The sequence below is a fragment of the Macrobrachium rosenbergii genome, chromosome 51, assembly GCF_040412425.1.
Source record: "Macrobrachium rosenbergii isolate ZJJX-2024 chromosome 51, ASM4041242v1, whole genome shotgun sequence".
Taxonomy (NCBI): Eukaryota; Metazoa; Arthropoda; class Malacostraca; order Decapoda; family Palaemonidae; genus Macrobrachium; species Macrobrachium rosenbergii.
Genome location: NC_089791.1, coordinates 58,847,567 through 58,867,974, shown reverse-complemented (window position 1 = coordinate 58,867,974; position 20,408 = coordinate 58,847,567). Strand labels below are relative to the sequence as shown.

The following is a 20,408-nucleotide window of genomic DNA, read 5'->3' as shown; positions in this document are numbered from 1 at the left end:
GACAAGACATTATGCCCGGTTCCAGCACTTAAGGTTTACCTAGAAGTCACAGCAAACATCCCAGAAGGTCCTATTTTTCTACACCCTAGCACAAAGGCTGAGAATGATTGTAGTGTTTCTCATTAAAAAGGCAAATCCACACTCCTTTCCTAAGTCACACGAGGTTAGGAAAGTAGGTACGTCTTGGCCTTCTTCAGAAATGTCTCTTTCGAAGAGGTCTCCGAATTTACAGGGTAGTCATCAGTTAAAATTATTGCCACGTGCTCGAAAAAAATTTGGCTACACTGTGTATCAGTAGGTGGCATGGTTAGTCTTAACCCCTAGGTGCTACGGCAGAAAACTAGGGGTCTTATTGATTGTGAGTATGCTAATTATCGCTGGGAGAGGGGCGACAGTACTGCAACCAAATCCAGCATGCTTAGGTAAGCCACTGTAGAACTACATCCTAAAACGTAAGTTCGTGTATAGTTTCTTGTTCCTTGGTGCCATAATCTGAAGAGTATTTGGAATAATGGGACTTGAAATCTGTGGCTTGACCTCGGACCAGAAATGTTATTTCCTTTGGGGTGCTGAGATTAAAAAGTGAGAGCTTAAGCCTTTTTTGTCATCTGCCAATTTCTTTGTAAAGCTTCTTGAAGATACAACAAGCAACTAAGCTATCAAAAAACAGGTTTTGACATGGGGAAAACCTATTTCTGATAGTTGCTGTTGAGTCCTCAAAAACCTCCCACTTCCCTGACGAAAAGACATGGGATTTGGGCAAGGGATCAATCTTGCATTGGCCAACAGAGTAATGGCTCCTTGGTCTTTTAACGGCCTGGTTGTAAACAAGAGGGTGGGTGAGTATGCGCAACAGTCACTTCTCTTTTTTGCAGGTTCTTTTGACGCTGGAAAAACTGGGTTCAGCTTCGCTGAAGATAAAGGAAAGTGCCCTCTTATCTCTGAGCCCATTATATACTCTATCACGTGTTATAATGTTAATCATTATGACACAATACCTGGCCAAAAAGACCAACTAGAAGAGAATTCTTTGATATTAGTTTGGTCACCATGGAGCTCTGGTAGACCATGGAAGGTAACTCGAGGACTCAACAGCGACTACCAAAAATAGGTTTTTCGTAAGTCAAAACCTGTTATTTTTATTACATATATAGTATTACCGTTATTTTAGCAGCTACGCTGAGTAATGCCAAGGATACAACAAAGCCACAACTATGGCTGGACACATTAGTGATGTATGGAGAAGTATTATGGCTATGAATAAAAAAAGCAGTGTTTGTGTCATGCTGGTGAGCATGCAGTTGGTGCTGGAACAAAGGATGACTTTCTTTGGCACTGTGGAAAAGGTGTACACATTTTCTCAAGCTCCAGCCATTGGAGTTATGTTCTCAAAGAACTTGTACCAGTTCACAAAAAGCTATGTGACACAATATAGAGTTCAAAGCATGAAGCTGTACATGTACTTGCTGAGCATCCCAAGGAAATAGAAGGTGAAGCTATAAATATACTCGTTGAGCACCCCAAGGAAATAACACAAGGTTTAGATGTGTTGAGAGATGGGCCAGAATAAACCTCTGAAACCAAAGGTGATGCAGGAAGTCTGTTAGTTTGCACCATGACCTATAATTTTTTTTCTCATTCTTAGAATTTTGGAGGCCCGTACTAAACAAAATAAATGATGTTCAAATTTACCTGTAACAAGAGGGACTTGCACTTGGATAGTGTGTGCAAAAGTTGAAAGCATTAGCTCTATTTCACCAGGAAAAATAAGACAGTCTAGTGACAATAGCAACTGAGGAGGCTCTGCAGAAGTGCAAAATGTACATTTCTACAGAGAGAAGAGTTGGAAGACACAAAAAGATGCCTGGTGAGCAGAGGTGTCATGCTGGCTTGACCTAGTAAAAGAAACAAGCAGAGAACAACCGAGAGTAATTGATGAGCTCAAGACAGAAATTACAAAACATACAGTACAGATGAATATGCTTCACCATCAATGTGCTTTTCCGCAAATACAGACATTGTTGGATATTGAAAAAGATGATTTTGTCATTGTTGGATATTGAAAAAGATGATTTTGTCATTGTTGGATATTGAAAAAGATGATTTTGTCAATAAAAAAATTCAAACATATGTGCTAAGTACACAGAGTTGAATGCTGCAGCTATGATAGCTAAAATAAATTTCCTTCAATACCACACTATCTTGTATAAGGAAGCCAATCTTAATGAGTAGATTGCTAAATGGATAGCTTTAGATAAGTTTCCTAAAACTTAGATTAATTAAATCATATCAGAGATCTACAATGAGCCAAGAGACTGAGTAGCCCAGCAATAACTGTCAATTGAGAGATTTAAATGTAGATTTCAATACTGATTTTTAATAATTTGCAAAAGTGAAAACTAGGTGATTCTGAATAAATTTGAGTATAACGGTCCCAGTTATGAAGGAAGTTCCGTTCTTCTAAAACCCGAAAATCGTCGTAAACCGAAAATCGTAAAATCGTCAAAAATCATAAGAAAACCTTACTTTTAATGCTCTGGGTGCATTGAAAACGAAAACTGCATTATTATTGAGTTTTACATCAAAAAAACCTTCAAATTATGATTATTCTGCCGTTTTGGGGCCAAATTTCTTCCGAGGATCGGGCGTAATGATCGTAACCCGGAACATGCGTCGTCAAATAATTTCTGATGAATATATTTGAAAAAGCGTGAACCTTGGACGTCATGAACCATCGAAAAACTGCCTGTACTAGCAATCAAAACTCTTATTTACGTAATCATAATTGTTTATGCAATACAGTTTAATATGAATTTGACACTAGCATTAAATGCATTTTACTTTAATTATTTCAATATTATCTTAAAACACATCTGTTTGGGGGTAAGGGGTTCAACACTGGACTTGACAACCCAGGTTGCGCCACTGATATTGACAATTAGAAACTTTAAAATTATGGTAATTTAAATAATAAGTAACAAGAAGGAAAACTAAGTGGTAGGCTGATCATAATCATAGAACTCTTATTTCACACTAAGGTTACAATGTAAATGACAAATGATTATGAGCAAATACAAGAAATTAATAAAACAGATAACAGTATGACACCAACAGGAGAATGAAACTGATATTTACAATGTTTCTTCCATAAAAAAAATAGCATTTCATTTCCACATTTCAATAGTAATGTTTATTTGTACCAGGTCTGATATAATTATAAATGAAACCATTTCCTTATGAAATAAGCAGCTGACAAAAACAATTACTGTAGTCCTTAATAACAGCAATGGTGAAGAAAGTATTCTAGAACTTTTACAAAAGTTGAATATTCCCGGCACATTTTTCCCTCCCAATGGAAGAGAAAGAGGAAATACCATCACAGTGTCAGTTGTGACACTAATTTCAAATAAACAACTCCAGACACCTGGGAAGGAATTTCTTCCCTAAATTAGAAGATATTGTAAAATCCAAATCACAGGTAGCCATAAAATACTTACCCAGGTACTATTGTGTATATAAGGGTAATATTGTATATAGTGTCTGGTTAAACACTGTGGCTGCATCAGTAAAATTTAATCTACATGTAACTTATTTTTCTTATTACTGTACTTCTTTCTTTGTGGCACACAAGTAGAAGAGTAAATGGCTGATATTCATGCTTCATAGTGAGAAATAGTGTGAAATAAGCAAAATATGGATACTTTACGCATACAAAACTTCACAGGCGAAATTGGTGCCAGAAGGGAGTAAGTCCAGTGGGCAGCAGTGGCTGTCCTTAGAGTAAAAGTGGAGTTCCACAGAGTACCACATCAAGGTTTCTACCTTTCTTGAAGGGTTATGGTTACAACAGAGGTGAATACTTTAATGGATTAAAGGGGACTAACGTCTTTTTTATCTCAGCTGACAAGCATTATGGAGGTCAACCATGTTCACTGCAAAGCCTGCTCATGATTAGCTAATGGCCATGAGACATAAAGCACTTTTTTATGCACGAAGGTCAGGTTACTGCTACTGCCCAGAATGGCGGGCCAAAGTGTGGTTGATGTCATCCTCCAGTGGGTGACTTAATGTTGTGCATCAGGAGAGAGGCTTCAGGGAATTGCATGGTTGCGTAGTATTCAGGCCAGGTTTCTCCTGTAGGATATGGAAGGCCTCTAGGATGCATACATGTTTTTGGTTGGGCACACTAGCTATTGTACTGATGCTGCTGACAAGGCATCATGGGTCAAGGAAGTGTTGTGTGCTTGAGATGTATTTCTTGATTACACCATCCTGGTTATGGAGAGGTACATAGTGGTCATACCTATGTAATTGCCAAGACAACCACAGACTGCGCAAGTGGTAGACTACATTGGTCCTCTTCAAGTGGTTGCATTATCAGGTTGGCAGTTTTCCTGTTGCTACAGTAGATTACCAAGTTAATCTTCTTGTCTGGACCCACAGGGATGATGTTAGCTGACACATCCAACAAGTGGCACATTCATCTTCCTTATACCTTGATGTCAGAAGGGCAGCTGTGCTGGGAAGGGAGGGGGTGTTTGGTGGTAACAAAAGTTTTTATCTTTTTAAATAACCCAGTCACATCTATTAAGAGTACCCATTATTCATGAGTACTTGGGATACTCTCTCCAATTTGCCATGTGTGTGAGAGAGGACCCTTCTGACATTAATACAGTAGATGTCAAAAGTGATGACCTTATGTTGTTCATAGCATCTTCCCTACTCAAGCAAAGACCAAGGTCTGTAGTTTTCATGTAGACTGAAGTACTAGTTCCTGGCAAACACATAGGTATGACCACCATGTACCTCTCAAAATGTATCTCCTGCCATAACCAGAAAGATGCCATCAAAAAGCATGTCTCAAGCACAGAACACTTCCTTGACCCACAATACCCTTGTCCAAAGTTCTGATACAATAGCAATGCACCCAACCAAGCATGCCTATGGAATAGAATAGGAATGACATTTTTATGATAAAATAAAGTTTTATATACACTTACCAAGTAACATTTCTTACAGTTTCACTTACCAGCAGCTTAAAAATTTTAAAATTCGTTGTAGCACTACTGTCAGTGTAGGTGACTAGACCCCACCGACTTTAGGGGTAAGAGAGAAACGACTTCAGCTGAGAGCTCAATTGTTTTTGCCCTTCTTTCCATATGAGGGGAGGAGGGAGGGCTTTGATTCGTAATTACTTGGTAAATATACATAAAACTTTATTTTATCATAAAAATCACAATTTTTAAAAGTAAATTGTATTTTTCCTAACTATACAAACCTGAGGTCCTTTACATTAAGAATTACTTATGGTGAAGCTGGACACAGACAAACTCTTGAACAAGGTGGTTAGGCAGTAACTACCGTCAGGTAGGCGGGACTACCAGCCTGCCCGGATGTAAACATTCCAGTTTGCCTTTCGGTCCAGGTTCAGATTGAGGGGTGGCATGAGGCGGGCATAATATGTAATGTAAAGGACCTCAGGTTTGTATAGTTAGGAAAAATACAATTTACTTTTAAAAATTGTGATTTGTTCCGACATGATATACAAATCGTCGGTCCTTTATATTAGGAAGACTCACTGGTTGGAGGGAGGAATCTGAGCGAGTCTCTTGAACTGACTGGAGTTCTGCACACCTGGGCTACTCCTCCTGGTCAAAAGAGCGAGGAGGAGTACCGTGCCTCTGACATACTAATCGGAGTTTAGGAACTGCAAGATCAAATGTCAGATACTGGACCTTTTCGCATGAGTGAGGAAACATACCTCATATGAAATAGGCTGGGAAGAATCTAGAGTCAGATGCAGTAAGGAAAACCAGAGACAGGGTTTCCCTTATTGCCAGTCTTGCCTTCCTCCCCTTGCTAGAGGAAGGAGTGTTACTGCTTGTATGATTCTAGAAGAAAAATAGAATAGGTGCTCGATGTGTAGTCTTACCACATCAGACGCCAGATCCAGCACGTATTGGTTCGAGTCCTATTCTTATCCCAATGGAGGAGAAGTAGGAGGACAGGGAAGGAGGAAAAGAGAGACCAGTCACTCTCGGTATCCTTCTCACTTCCAGAACCAAGACCTTAGGCAAGATGCTACTAGTCCATCTTGAAGGAGCCGGGTAAGAAAACACAACTTGTTGAGCAGCCACCACAGGACCAAGAAAAAAGTTTCCAAGGGCCTGTGGGCAAGACTACAGGAAGACAAGAGTGTAGTCTACAGGAAGACAAGAGTGTAGTCTGAGACCAAGTCTTGCTTCCAGACTGACAGAAACTTCCGGAAAATGAGGGATGGACCAAGCCATTGACTTCGTGAGCCCTCGTGTGGAAAGTACCGGTATCATCATCGCCAGCTGCCGAGTACCTCCTTCGATCGCTTCACGAAGCCAAGAGAAAGATGTGTCCTAGACACTTCTTCCTTGGGAGAGATAGTACTAGTGAAAACGTCGACAACATCCAGGTTATGAATGTCAAGCCTTTTCGGAAAGTACCACAGCTCCCTAATAGGACAAAGTAACGACTGATCTGGATCATCGACACCAAGTCCAAGGAGGACGAGAACAAGAAGGACTCAAACCCGACAATAGATGCCGATGCATTTGGAGTCCACCTACGACATCCATGGAGGAGTCGAGGTATTGACCCCCTTCACCTGTTCTTCCATCTTCTACGCCAAGGCCAGAGCGAGATGAGAGATAGTCCTAAGAGGGCACATCTCTATCCGACGACTCTTGTAAGGGTGCATGCAGAGCACGGGACAGGAACCCTAAAAGAGAGTCACATGCCACCCATGGAACAGTTCCCTGGGACAGCAAGACCGACGAAGCTTCTCATCTGTAGCTAAATCTCGACTGAGGAGAAGAAGGCTACTTCAGATAGAAGACTAGGTCACAAGGGCCTACGTTCTTCACAAATGAAAGGGAGATAAGCAACCCTCGGCGGCGAAGACGAGGAAGTCCAGACTTGAAGAGTGGCTCTGACCAGAGAAGAAGTTCCATCAACGACACCCACCAACGAAGATGGATCCAGTCCCTGGGACAGTGTTGCAGAGGACTTCAAGAGATATTCAGCTATATCCGTTGCCGCTCAGCAAGAAAGCCTATACCCACCAACGAAGACGGATCCAGTCCCTGGGACAGTGTTGCATAGGACTTCAAGAGATATTCAGCTATATCCGTTGCCGCTCGGTGAGAAAGCCTATGCTTGCAAGGAAACCTGGAGGGTCTCCCAGTCCTGAACACACAGGGATGTACTGCCTGAAGAACCGCGTCTAGTGTAGCTGCTACAGGAGGTTGGGTCAAGCAGAACTCTTCTTGATGCCTCAGAAGCAGAGCTATCAGTTCGGGCGAAAGGCAAAGTCTTCCCGCATTCGCTTGTAACTCGGGGTGAGCAATGCTTGTGAACCCCTAGCGAAACAGACACATATGAAAGGAAAAACGTAGATATCGATTTTTCCCAAAAAGACAGCATGCCTCACCATAGCGGCCCCTGGTTCTGGTATGAAGGAGCGAGAAAAACTACTGACTTTGTTGTTCAGGAAGGCAACAGAAAGATGGTAGGGATCTCTCAGTCGAGCAGTCTCTTCGTGAATCTTCATGAAGAAAAGAGTGAACAGCACGTTCCGTCCTGATCACTCAAACCCGAGGCTAAGCTCGCCTACCAATACATCCCCACCGGAATGCATCTGGCTAATTGAGCTGTCGAGTGTGCTATAGAACACCCAAGTACCTGCAAACGTCGACATATAAAACGGGGAAAAAACGATTCCCTCTGTGGTTTACAAAACCACTGAGTGTCACAAAACTCATCCTGAATTCTCGGAAGGCCAAAAGGCTGCCTTGAGTCCAGGATGTTGATGAGAAGGTACTAATCGTCTTAAGTCACACAACTTCAAGACAAAGCCTTACACGTGTGCACCTATTCCTTGATCGGTGAATCTGGAAGTAGACACAAGATGTGAGGGGAATATGCAAGCATATTCGAAGGTTCCTTCAATCAAGCATTAGCCTAACTCTTTCCTCATACTTTGAAGAGGAAAGAAGGACGGAGGAATGGAAGCAGACCTCCATTCTCCTTCATGGGCAAGCTTCTGCAAGATGACAGGGTACTGAGACAATTAGCTCTAGCCGGGCTGGCATTTCCCGAATCGGGAGCACGAGAGGAAGCGGGATGGAAGTTTGCTGAAAAGAATTGCCGAACCCAAGGAAAACAGATACTTCTGAAGGAATCCATTCCCAGTTCTCGGCAATGTCGCTGCCAGCTCCAGAGACTCGATAAGTATCATTTCACCCAGGCATCAGCAGTAGGAGAACTTCTTCCAGATCGATACTTCTTTCTCTCTTCCTTTCTTCCCTCCTCCCTTATGGAAAAGAGGGTGGAGAGAGACACAGTCATGCGCACTTTCCTAGAAGGGAAGAAGAGGGCTATGTGTTCTGCAATCTTCTTCTGAAGCCTGGGACTTCTTAGGAGTTGAGGGGGGGCTGGCTTGAACTCAAGGTCAAGTCGAGATGACTAAGACCCCAAGGTCTTGGCCATTGTCCAAAGGACAAGGCAGTGCCCTGGTACGAACCTTGATTACCGAGGTATCTGGCAAATTCTCTGAAAGAGAAAGGCAGAACCAAGTAAAGGTTCGTTCCTACAGCTCACGCCAACTCGGGACTTACGAAACCAGAGATCCGAATTGGGACAAAGTCCTTCTTCTTAGCACCAGAATTGCCCACAGAACTGCAGTCAGCAAGACCCTCCTAGGCAAGAAGAATTTGTACTCTGTCGAGGCAGGGGAGAAGCTTGGTGTCTCGACCTGAATGAACTCCTTCAAAGAAAAGAATTCATCTGGTAGAGAACTCTATCGGAAGCAAGGACCGTGGCTGCCCGACACTCTCGGCCCCTCAGGAAGTGCAAGGGTTGCGAGTGATGAAGATTATTCATTGGGGGAGCCACAGACCTGTCCCGGGGATCCTCACACTGACAAATCAGCGCGAAGTTCTCCAAAAAACGAGGGCGATCACAACTTGAAGAGGAAGACCCTCGCTGCTTCCGAAGCGTGAAACTCCTGTACCTCTCTTCTTGGAGGGAGACCTTGACAGATCCCAAGAAACCCTCCTCGGCTACCTGGTTGTACTACGAGACAATCGGGGGATCAACACCCAAAGCACGCCAGGCAGCCGAACTGTGAAGACAAATTCGTCGGAGCTCTCTCAGTCCGTCTTGCGCCTCTCAGAACAACCAAGAGGAAGAGAGAACAGGTGAGGAGAAAGAGTACCCCTACCTGTCCTGCCAGCAAGACCAGCAGGAGAGTTGGACAGTGAGCGACAATCAACTGAAGGAGATTAATGCCACACAGGGGAAGACGAGCACTTGTGCTGTGGCAAAGCCCTTTCCTGGGACGAGCAGAAAGCTCACTTGAACAGAGCCGAGAACCCGATTTGGAAAAACCGAGTGGGGACGAGCCGAGCTGCACCGAACAGAGCCAATCACGCGAACACAATCCAGCCTGGGTGGTATACGGTGGACTGGGAGGCAGGTGGGGCGAGCCGAGCCATTCTCGCAAGCGTGACCAGGGCCTGGGCAGGGCGAGCAAGCCGAGCGAGCCGAACCAAGCCGATCGCGCGAACACAATCGGAACTGGACAGGGCAGAACTCGTCTGCCGTGAACTGTTGCTAGTTTCTCGAACTCTAAACTCCTTTGAGGCCAAGACCCCTCGAGAAGAAGGTTAAAAGGGGAATTCTGTGTCTGCTATCCTGCATGCTCGAACCCTAAGGTTCAAGACACGAGGATGAAAACCCGGCCAAGCAACCAAAACAGCTGGCGGGCAGTGTCGAGACACCTGGCATCTCGGTACCCAGACACCCGGCATCTTGGCACCCAGACACCTGGGTGTCCCGGCACTGAGACACCTGGGTGTCTTGGCACTTTCTCTCGTCCTGTGCCTCTCGTCAGGAGAGCACTCGTGATTCATAGGATTCGAGCGACCCACAAGACTCCCGAAAATCGGGAGAGGCTGCTTTCGTTTTCCTAAGAAATCAAAAAGAGCCAGGCACAGAACCAGTCTTAGACGCAGATTTCTAAGACTGGCAACGAGGGCACGGCCTCTCGAGGCTGCGCTCCCACGGCAACCGAAACTCCAGACCCTACAGGGGACTGCGAACTGGTTCCACCCAAGGGCGGGAGGAGCCAACGAGAGAAACTTGTCTCCCAGAAGAGAGTCAGTCCCTTAGAAGTCCCGCAGGAGTCCCGAAGGGAATCTCTTCCCTGCTTCTTCTGATGTTCAAACCGATAGGATCGAGACACCAGGCTGGGAACCCGACCGAGCACTGGTAAGCACTCGGGGAGCGCTTGTGGTGCTGGCAGGAAGAGCTGAGACACCTGGGTGCCTCGGCCATTTCTCTCGCACTGCTCCCAAACTGGGCCGGGGAGAGTACTCTCCAAACCAGATCGGGATATTCAATATTCCACCGAATCTCGAGCACTCGGAGTGGCTCGCGAATGAGCGCCCAAAGCAGCCCCCGTCTTAGAGAAGGAACCTCTAGGACTGGGAATGGGATTGCAAACTGAGGTCTGTGCGCCCACAGCTCCCAAAACACAAAACCCAGGGGTATGCAAATCGGCTTCCTAACCTGAAGGTTGGGAAGAGCCAACGAGAGACCCACTGCCCCCTCGGAAGGGAGCAGTCCCTAGACATCCAAGGGCATCAAGGGGAAAGAAGCAGCCTTCCTCTCCTTCGGCCGACGGAGGTCTGTCCAGCTCCCGGAATCCCTTCGAACCTCAGGAGAGGAAGGGAAGAGGCAGCAGAAGATGAAATCGAAGATAAGTTGAAGATGTTGGCTACTTCTACAGGATGACTTCCCTCACCTTCACTCCATCTTCTACAGGATGGTGGAACACAATGGAAGCAGCCCAGGACATGACCACCAGGAGAAGCAGCAGACACGATCAGGATAGCCGATGCAGGAGCTACAGAAGCAGTTCGGAAGGCAGGAGCCATCGCAACGGCCAGGAACATCACTTCCACGGGGCGACTTCCGTCACCTTCACTCCAACATCTTCTACAGGATGGCAGACATCGTAACCTCCAGGACAGCTAGGCAGGAATGCAACGGAAGCGGCCCAGGACACGACCACCAGGAGAAGCAGCAGGCACAATCAGGACAGCCGATGCAGGAGCTACGAAAGCAGTTCAGAAGGCAGGAGCTACAAGAACAGCCAGGAACATCACATGAACGTCACCAGCAGTGACAGGAACGATCATGACGGCTGCGGCAAGAGACCAGGAAGAGCCGCCCAGAGACTGTCATCGAGTTAACAGAAGCATAACACAGGAAACAGCAGGAGCAGATGGACCACCGATATGCCAGAGGCAGTGCCACAGTATACATGAAGGCCAGCAATGACAGCAATCGATCCACATCAGCAGGAACAGAGTCAGAACGATCCCGATGTGGAACTATGCCATTCCAACCAGGTCCTGTGGTCGATCTCAAAGCAACACTGAATGAACGTCGGGACTCCTTCATGCAAGATATCCTCTGAGATATCCAGCCCACTACTGCTGTGCCTGCGATGCTCACTGTCAACCTGAAAGAAAAAGCAAAGATGATTAGTAGAGGGAGACTCCTCTCGCTACGAGGGGAACTGCCCTACGCAACGAAAGGGGGGGCCCTTAGAAGAGGTCACCCAACCGCCAGCGGCCTCCACCCCTCCTTGCAGTCTTCGCCTGACAGGCGAGCAAAGAGGGCAAAGGAGAGATCTCTACCAAAGGAGAGATAAGGAAGAACTTACAGGGAGAAAGAAGGAAGGAGGGGAGGCCACCAAGGGTGCCGTGGAACCAGAACTTACCGACGACACCTGCAACCTCCCCGCCGCAACTCTCTATAGTGCAGGCGGCAAAAACAACACTCAGCACAGGTAGGAAGGAAGTAGACATGCCCTTGTACATGGAGGGCGGGAGCCCAAAAAGGGAAGAGAACTCTTACGTCCTGATAAATGAAGGGGAGCAAAGATATTACGTCGCAACTAATATCTCCAAATGTACAGGGGAATGCCTTCAGTATCTAAATAAAGGGCTACTGGAAGAGAAGCATTACCACTTGGTTACGCCCCTCTAAATACGCCCTTGGCCATCAAACCCGAGACACAGACGCATGGGAATGATGGCTTATGCAAAGTTATCACAAATCATGGGTTTGTATTAATAAATATCAAACACACACAATATATACACAAAAATACAGAAAGATCTCACCGGGATAACAAAGAGCTTAACGGCAGTCAAGCAAAGAGATCCGAAAACATGTCTGCAACGCATGACGGCCGAAAGCAAACTGGAATGTTTACATCCGGGCAGGCGGGTATTCCCGTCTATCTGGCAGTAGTTACTGCCTAACCGCTTTGTTCAAGAGTTTAACGGCTGTGTCCAGCTTTGCTGTAGGTAATTCCTAACGTAAAGGACTGATGGTTTGTATATCGTGTCGGAACAAATGTCATTTTTATATTTGTAACTTACCCAGTACAGGCAGTCCCCGGTTATCGGCGGGGTTCCGTTTCTGAGGGTGTGATGATAACCGAAAATCACCACTAACCGAAAATCGGCGATTTCGGCGATTTTCGCGGGTTATCAGCACCAAAAAGCGCCGATTTTCAGTTATCAGTGCCTCTGTTAGGTATGTATCGGCTCCAATACCCAATTATCGGCGCCGAAAAGCAGAAATCGGCGATTTTCGGCCCCAAAAATTGCCGATTTTCGTCGCTAGACAAGCGCCATAAAACTGGATCGCTGTTAACCGAGCCCGACGTTAACCGGAGGCTGCCTGTAATTACACTGCTGAATCCCAAATTGACACAGAGGTGGGATATATGGATTTTTTCTACCCTAAAACATTATGGATGATAATGAATTAGAGAATACAACTTAATAACATTGGTACAATGCTTGTTGTTCCTTACCAGGTAAGAGAGCTGCTGCAGGTAGATACTGCCTCTGGCCAGAGCTCATCTTAACCACGTAGGGTGTGGAAAGTTGGCCATACACACCTCTACATTAGTGGGTACTTTGCAGCAAGGGATGAACCAAGTGAGTAACAAAGTATACAAGCAGCCAATTACCCCTGCCCTGGGCACATTACTGACAAACCAAATGACTAGAATCATTAACACGAATAGTACCTACACCATAAAATACAAAACCACACCCATCCATTAAAACTAAGACTGGTGGGTCTCCAGGTACATAGTACCCCCAGGCTCCCCTTACGACTCAACACCTAAGTTCAAGGCGAAGAGAAAAGGAGGAAAGAAAAGCTTCCTACGCTTCCTCCCCAACACCATGCCAGCCACAGATAACGGCCCTGAAGAGCTACAATTTTCAAAAGTGGTTTCCACATCACAAAGATAATGGGTCACGAAGATAGACTTACACCCCCCAGTAAGTTGCTTGAAGAACTGATGATAAGGATAGGTTGTGCTTAAAGGCTAATGATGTGGAGACCGCTCTGATCTCATGAGCCTTAGATCTGACGGACATTAAAGCCTCTTCTCCAATCTGAGAATGGGCTTCAGAGATCAGATCCTTCAAGAAGAAAGACAAGCTCTTTTTCAACAGGGCACTTTGTTCATTTTGTTTGGTTTTATGTATAGCCCTCCACAGGGTTAATTCCCTCTCTGGCGGGATGGATTTCTAACCGACCACCATAAATTACTCAAAGGACCTCCAATCATCTTCGTTCTATACAAGTAGTACCTCAGTGTTCTTACTGGGCACAGAACTCTCTCCTCCACATCTGGGCCCAGTATTTCCATCAGGCTTTTAATAGTGAAGGAAAGAGGCCAGTGTTTGGTCGGGTCTTCATTTTTAGCTAAAAAGCCCAGGGTGAATGAATATTTGGCATCACCTTGGGAAAATCCGACTACTTGTCAAGAGCTTGCACCTCACTGACCCTTTTGGCAGTTGCTAATGCTACAAGAAAAAGTCTTCCTGGTAAGATCTTGTAGCAAAGCAGAACAAAGAGGCTCAAAGCGAGGTTCATGAGAGCCACTTCAAAACTATGTCCAAAATCCAAGAGATGGCCTCTTGCCCCTTGGATTTGGAGGTACCAAAGGATTTTATGAGGTACGATAGGTCTTGATTAGCTGAGAGATCCAGTCCTCTGTGCTGAAACACCGAACTCAGCATAGCCCTGTATCTTCTGATCGTAGAGGAGGAAAGGCCCATAGATGTCCTCAAATACAGGAAAAAATCAGGAATGTCTGCTACAGACGTCTTAGAAGATGAGATGTCATCTTCTACACCAAGCTCTAAAGACTGTCCACTTGGCTTGATAGACCTTGTCGGAAGAGGCGTCTACACTTTGCAATCGTTTCTGAAGTTGCTCTTGAAAACCCCTTCTGTCTGAGGAGTTTCCTGACAGTCTGAACCCTTTCAGGGCCAGAGTGGACAATCCTTGGTGGAACTGCCTGAAGTGGGGCTGTCTGAGCAGACTTGGTCTCTGTGGTAATAACCTTGGGAAGTTGTCGGCAGCTTGAAGAGATCCGGAAACCATTCCTGCTGTGGCCAGAATGGGGCCACTAGAGTCACAGTGACGTTTGTGTGGTTGTGGAACTTGTTGAGGACTTCCCATATCATGCAAAGCAGTGGGAAGGTGTAGAGATCCTTGTTTGACCAATCTTGCAACATGGCATCCGTTGCCCATGCTAGAGGGTCTGGTACTGATGAACAAAAGACTGGTGGACAATGGTTCTCGGACGTCACAAACAGATCTATAAGAGGTCTCCCCCACAGTTTCCACAGATCCTTGCACACCTGCAGATGAAGAGTCCACTCTGTGGGGAGCACCTGACTGCGACGGCTCAACCCGTCCGCAAGGACACTGAGTTTGCCCTGCATGAACCGTATCACCAACTTGGTCCGGTTGTGGTCTGCCCATAAAAGGAGAGTTCTCGCTGCTTCACAAAGGGAGAACGAATGAGTTCCCCCTTGCTTCTTTATATATGTCAGGGCAGTAGTGTTGTCTGAGTGTACGGTCCTTACTTGATTGTGGACTACTGACGCAAAATGCTGAAGGCCCAGCCCAAATGCTGTCAGCACCCTGAGGTTGATCTGCCAGTGAATCTACTCCTCGGACTTAGTTCCTGGCATTTCTTGGATGTCTAGAAGCATCTCTCAACCCAGATCCAACTCCTCTGCATAAAAGTCTAGGTTGGGGTTTAATGGAAGAAGGGGCTTCCCTTCTGACAGCCTGCCTTCTGACTTCCACCACAAGAGATCCTCCTTTATTTCTTGCAAGATGGGAAAGACAAATGTGTCGGGATGAGCTTTCCTGTCCCAGCTGGCCCGCAGATAAAACTGAAGAGTTCTCATATGGAGCCTTCCTAGGGAAACAAATTGCTCCACGGAGGCTAAGGTACCGAGAAGGATCATCCATTGGTTCGCCAAGCAGGTTTGACAGGTGAGGAATTCCTGAACTTTCTTCAGGCATAACTGAATTCTTTTGGGTGACGGAAAACCTGAAAACTCTGAGAGTTTATCATCATCCCCAAATAGAGAATCATCTGTGATGGAACCACCGGGACTTCTGGGGGTTGACTAGGAGGCCTAACTCTTGTGCTAAATGAAGGGTCTTCAGAAGGTCCTCCATGTACCTCTCCTTCGACGGCAATCAAAGGAGCCAATCGTCTAAAAAGAGGGAGATGTTTATCCCCAACAGATGAAGCAACTTGGAGAGCGGAGCAAGGACTCTGGTGAAAACTTGCGAAGCGGTCGAAAGGCCGAAGCATACAGCCATAAACTGGCACACTCTGTTACGAAATACGAATCTTAGATACTTCCTGGACTCTAGATGTACAGGAATGTGGAAACAGGCATCCTGCATGTCTATGGTTGTCATCCAGTTGCCCCAGTGAATGGATGACATGACAGAGTGACTTGTTTCCATCTTGAATTTTGTCTTTGTTTCAACAAAGAAATTCAAGGTGCTTACGTCCAGTACTGGCCTCCATCCCCCTAACGCCTTGGGGACTATGAAGAGACAGTTGTAAAAACCGTCCATCCTGACCTCTTTGACTTTCTCGATGGCTCTCTTCTCGAGGAGGGCTGAAACTTCACTGGAAAGGGCCGAAAACCTCTCGGATCCTACCGAGCAGGGGGTCAACGTGATGGGCGTGTTGACTAATGGGGGCTTCTCCCTGAATGGGATGGAGTAGCCCTGTTTCAGTACTGACACAACCCACCTCTCCCAGTAATGGAGGAGCCTGGCTCCTACTGGTGCATAGAGGAAAGGATCCTCACTTCCAAGCAGTGGGCTTGGAAGAGAACTTCTTAAAAGGTTGAGATGAGAAACACAGGTTCGTCCTAGGCCTTGACGGGGTTCTGGTTCTGCTAGCCCGAAAGGGCAGTGGCTGAAGTGGAGAAATGGTCCTGGTACTCGTAGATGAAGAATCCCTCGGATGTCTAGCTGAACAAGCTAAAAAGTCCTGTGTGCTTTTCTTCTGAAGCTCCGAAGAAATGTCGCTGACTGTAGATTGAGGGCAGAGGTGCTGGCGATCGAGAGAAAGTATAAAAGGGCAGACTTCTGAGAAGCCATGACACTCTTCGCGGTGAACAAGCACCAGAGGTCTCTCTTCTTCAGTGCTCCCATCGCGTAGAGAGAGGCTAACTCTTGAGAGCCATCCCTGATGCCCCTATCAGTGCATGACAGGACATTCAGCCAATCTGCAGCGACCTCCTCAGGTAGCGAAGAGCAATTCTTTATCTTACGGGCTGATGCACCCACCGACCAGTCCAAGAAGCTTATCACTTCGAAAATCCTAAAAAGATTCTTCAGAAGGTAGTCGAGCTCTGTAGGGGGGAGAACATTAACTTAGCAACAGCGAAGACTGACCTCCGAGATGAGTCTACAAGTCCTGAGAAGTCCCCCTCGGAGGAGGCAAACACTCCCAGTGAGGGAGCTTCTCCAGTGTCGTCGAAGAATACCTCCATCACACAAGACGAGAGGGAGGATAACTGAATGAAAACTTTCCCTGCTCTCTCTTCTCCGAGAGCCAACTGTCCAGCTCATTAAGAACCTTCCTAGCAGAAGACGAAAGCACCAGTTTCAGCAGTCTGGAGGAGTCGGCAGGTTTATCACTGATGAAAAAGGTCAAAGCCAGGGAGGCCAGGGCCACAGGCGAGAAGAATCCCAGAAAGTTCTGCAGCAAGTACGTCAAAAAAACTGCATAAGCTGTCAAAGGGGAGCCTTGATCCAAATCACCTTCTTCCTCCAACGAAACGGGATAGATGCAACTCCTGCGGAACCTGGGCTGAGTAAGAGGGCTCTCTCTTTAGCAAACGTAAGGTGTCAGCTAGCTGACGCTGAATCAGTGCTAGTGATGGGTCCATCGTATCAGCAGTGAGCGTCGAAGGGTTAGCTGTCATCAAGCGTTTGACATCTAGCGCCAGACACGTCAGAGAATGTGCAGAGCATTCCTTGGAAGGCAAACTCCATCCGTGTACTGAAGTCTTGGGCGCTGTGGGGCGCTTGGATACTGAAGGGTGCTTGTGCGATAAAGGGCACTCGGGCGTAACTAGAGGTTCAGGTGCTAATGGGCGCTAATGAGTATCCGGGTGTTGCTGGGAGGTCGGCTGCTCTTGGGCGCTCACAAGAAGACGAGGAGTGTCTTGGTGCAAAGGAACACCTGGGTTCCTGCATAGGATATCCTAGAGAAAAGTGTTCTGGGCAATCCCAGAAACTACACGAAGGCTGCTGCAGGGGCTCTCTAAATCTCTTGCAAGGCATTGGAGGGGGAGCAGACCGTATCTGCCGCGGGCCTTTTCAGTGGTCATGATTCATCACTAAAGTGCCACTGGCACCTCTTCTCAGGGCTGGAAGCCTTGGAACTTGAGGACAGCCTACTCACTTCTATCTGGATGCCTTTCCAACAGCCATCCTTTGTCGCGACCTGGGAAGTTGCAACAGGTCTGACTGAGAGGATAACTGCCCTTGGGCAGACCCATCAACCTCCCTTCGGCCTCCAGTATGACTGCTCCCATGTGTAGGGGAGTGCGCCAGTGACCTTTACCTAGGAGCGTCGACGGGACAAGCAGCCGCCTCCTCCACTGGCACTTCATTAACACTAACACTTTTTCCACTTTGCCCATAAGGACACACACACACTGAAGCACCCAACTGGGTCACTGCATCCACTATTAACACCATTTTAACATCAAAATCATGCACGAGTTTTGACTTGAGGCTGGCAAGGGGGTCGGGTTTGGAAACAAGGGAGCTGGGTAAAGGAGCAGGTTGAATAGTCGAAGGACTGGGAGCAGGCATAGATAAAGCAGGAATATTACCATCAACAGAACTATCTATGGTCCTGCTATCTACTGTCTTATTCTCGGCTCTCACGGCCGCCTTACATTTTCTATCTCTGTCCAATTTTGCTAAATGAGACCCCAAAACCTTCTATTTTTTAGCATCCCACTCTGAACATTCGTCATAGGTTAAATCAACTGAACACTCTTGTCCCCTAAATTGTACATACAGAGTGAGAGTCATACTTCTCTTTAGTAAGTCTTGTATTGAAGCCTCTGCTGCAATAGCATAAGCTAGTAGCACTAAAGTCAGACATACTAAATCTAACAAGTCAACAACTGTAGTTATAATCAAAATCAAGTTGAGGAAAAACGTCCTAAATTGAGAAATAATGGTCTCGCTAAGAGAACCAAATGTAAATACAGAGCCGTAGGCTACTAGTACTTTACCTAAAGAAGAATCTCAAATGGAAAAGCATTGAAAGCCAAAATTTACACTGACTGCTCACAACTGAACTTCAGTCAGGAACCAGCAGAAAACAATTGAGCTCTCAGCTGAAGTCATTCCTCACTTAACCCAAAAGTGGGCGGGGTCTAGTCACCTACACCGACACTAGCACTACCACGAATTTCAAGACTTTTAGGCTGCCAGCGAGTGAAACTGTAAGAAATGTAATTAAGTTACATATATAAATTATAGAATTTAGGCTAAATTCCAAATGCTGGGACCTAGGAGGTCATTCAGTGCTCAAAGGGAAATTAACAGTAAAAAGGTTTAAAAGAAGTAACATGAGGAAAACCTCGCAGTTACACTTTGAATCAATTGTTAGGATAGGGTGGAAAGTAAGATGGAAGAAAGAATATGAATGGAGGTACAGTAAAAGGAATGAAAGAGGTTGTAGCCAGGGGCTGAAGGGACGCTGCAAAGGACCTTAAGTATTGCCTACAGTGCACTGCAAGGAGTGCACTGATGGCAATACCCTCCTTAGGCCCTCCATGTCCCACAAAAGAAACCTGACCTTAATACAACACAAGGGACATTCCTTCTTCCCACAACCATTCGACATCTTCATGTCATGCCCTAATGCAAAACAAGTCAACCAGCAGATGATACCACCTCTTAGCTGAACATTTTGGGTGGCAGCCTTGTTACCTGAACATTGTGAATAGCGTGGTTTATATATCATGGCTATCATTCAATCATGAGCACGCTTTGCAGTGATATCCCTCTACATCATGGGTACCCACCTCCTCACTCACCAACCGAGATAAAAATAGCCTGAGTAATCCTTACTACACTTAAGTGTTCACCTCCATCACAACCAGACCCATTCAAGAAGGGCAGAAACTCTGACACAATAATCTATGAATTCTACATATACTTTGAAGACAAACACCATCACCCACTGAACTTTCTACCTTATGCCAAGTGTCAGGACTATAATGAAAAAGAAAAATTATTTTCATACTGCACAATGATGAGCATTTATATGGGGGAGCTTTTATTTCTTAAGCTACACATCTGAATATTTCCCTAGCAGGTGGTGTGCCCTTTTAAAGTCATTGTCTGCAGTAACCCATTAGGAAGTCTTGAGGTTAGTTTATTCAGACAATTACCAAACTGTGTGTGTGGAAGGAACATTGGAATATCTATTATAACGTTTGAATATCTGTTACAATAAGCACTATACAGTATTTCTTTTGGTAAGAGAATAATTTTCACAATAGCTGATAAAATTCTGGAATACAATTCAGCAAGGATAATTATTTCACAATCTAACATGATGACAGTATTTACTATAATTTTGGATATTAAAAGTGTGGTAGTGATGAGAATCTGAATGTTGTCTGACAAGTGTGGTCCTGTGTATATATATCCTGGAATTTAATTCCTTTATACAGAAAAATGTATGAGCTGCAAACTTTCCAATTACAAATGCAATCCATACAAATCATCAGCAGCATTTTTTCATTATTTTCCCTTAACAGGGTTTTCTCTCATCACATTTCTGTATTGTGAACTTTCTACCTGAATTTCCCTTTGGTCTAGATCTTCATCTAAGCCCTTCTCACTGGGGTTTGGCTTTCTCCTTATCATGTGCTAAAACTGCCTCATTCTTTGAGATCTTTCAATCACTA

At 45.6% G+C, this 20,408-nt stretch overlaps 2 protein-coding genes across 10 annotated transcripts in view; one reads left to right on the top strand and one right to left on the bottom strand.

The window, feature by feature from the left end:
* LOC136833067 (solute carrier family 13 member 2-like) overlaps positions 1-20,408 on the top strand; it is a 153,139-nt gene that overhangs the window by 77,318 nt on the left and 55,413 nt on the right. The gene's annotated exons all lie outside the window — the stretch shown is intronic.
* LOC136833447 (leucine-rich repeat and WD repeat-containing protein 1-like) overlaps positions 1-20,408 on the bottom strand; it is a 93,205-nt gene that overhangs the window by 33,473 nt on the left and 39,324 nt on the right. The gene's annotated exons all lie outside the window — the stretch shown is intronic.